Raw genomic sequence first — 2055 nt, forward strand, 5'->3', positions numbered from 1 at the left:
CCTTCCCTTCTCTCTCTTCACATCAACATGGATGAACAAAATTATAACTCAAACATTAAAGTAGTCTCTAAATTTGTAATTGAATCTTAAACTCATTCTTAAATTTAAAATTATTCCAACTTTATTTCTGAGTTTAATAACGATCATCCTAAAGTATTTTCCAGCAATGGATTGATGAGATATTTGGATGGAAACCACACTAGACTTGTAAACGTTATTATTTCCATTTTGAATATGAAAGTGAAGGTGAACTCGGAAAAATCTTTTAACTTTTGTTCTCTCTTTCTTTTTTGCTTACCAAATTTTACTATAGCGAACTCTCCTTTTCCCTTAACAGTACCACTTCCATAATAGATGACCAGCACTGTCGAATTTTAGATCTTTCTTGATAAATTATTTTAGATAATCGATGATCACACGGTTCTTGACATTTTAAAGGTCATCAAAAGAGAGAAAAAGTAACTTAGCGGTGGAGAGGAGGCCAGCAACATGGCATCGGCGGCCAATGAGAGAGAACTTGGGACGGCGGGGATGGGAGTATGTCTGGTGGAGAGATCCAATGCTCTCGTTAAAGAGAGTAGAGTCAATTTTGGGAGTGACGAGGTAGCAACGAGTGGGGTAGACAATTCAATTGTATTTGAGGCCAGAAAGAAAATAACCACGTTTATAAATCCAGCATAATCTCTGTCTAACTACGTCATCAATTCGTTGTCGAAAAATATCTAAAGGATAACCGTTGTTAAGTTCAAGGATAAATTTAAGACAATTTTAAGTTCAAAAATGAGTTCGAGACTCACAAGTTTAAATACCACTTTAAAATTTAACTCAAAATTATAGAGCAAATTTGTTATTCATGCACTTATTTTAAAATATTGTATTTTAATGTCTAATTAAAAAAAAATAAGACATCATATTGTTAGATTATTCAGAAGACGATCAAGACAAATTATTAACATTTAAAATAATTATTTATTTATATTTTCCAATTTAAAATATTTGCTGAAATTACCTTTTTATTATTTTTTTAAATTATAATATCAATATTATTAATTATGATAAAATATCCATTCGTTATAATCTATCTAGTATCAAAGCAACCAATAACAACATCAGCATTATGAGAGCAGTGGCAACAATAATGACATCAATGAGTAGATTTATGATTTTTGTTATTTTAGTTCTTAAAATTTAAAATTTATTATATTAATCTTTAAAATATAGTTTTAAGCATCATATTAATTTTTAAATTCTTTCTAGCAGTAAATGAGTTAGCAAACGAATTGTTAAATTGGCTTTGATATGCTACACTGAATACAAGACTAAATAAATTTGTTTTATTTTGGCGTTTAAATAATAAGATAAAAAAATATTTATATGATGTATAAATTATTTTAACTTCTTTCATTTTTTAAACAACTTTGTTTTTGTCTTATTTGTATGTCAAATGAAATGGTGTTCCTTGATTCACTACCAAAAAAAAATTTTGAGACTAATACAGTATCTAGACTTAAATCTCAAAGATTAATATAATAAATTTTAAATTTATATCACTAAAATAATAAAAATCATGAATGGTTTTATTTTTCATCTTTTATAATTAAAATTATGACTTCAAATATTCAAAGTAATAAACAAATAAAGAAAAAAAGGTAACATCTACTAGGTTAGAAACTAAATTTTAAAGCAATTGTTACTCATGTTGCAGTTAATGATGAGTACTAAATATTTTTATGACTGATTAGAAATACTATATGGGTCTTTTGAAATAGTAAGTGAATACCAGTATTTGAAATTCGTTTATTTGGCTAATTTATTCGATATTTTTTTTTCTTTCTGAAAATTGAATATATATTAGTTTTTCTTTTTTTCTTTTTTGTTATATCATTAATGCTATATATAAAAACATATCAATTTGAAACAAAAGAAAGTTTTTAATTTTTTAAAATTTTGTAATAAAGTTCCTAATATATGTGTGTAAAAATATTTCAAGGGTTAGCAATTTTAATTCATATTGATTAGTATTTTTAGCCAATAGTTCAAATATAATACTTTAAG

Source organism: Arachis ipaensis, chromosome B04 (genome assembly GCF_000816755.2).
Source record: "Arachis ipaensis cultivar K30076 chromosome B04, Araip1.1, whole genome shotgun sequence".
NCBI classification, from domain to species: domain Eukaryota; kingdom Viridiplantae; phylum Streptophyta; class Magnoliopsida; order Fabales; family Fabaceae; genus Arachis; species Arachis ipaensis.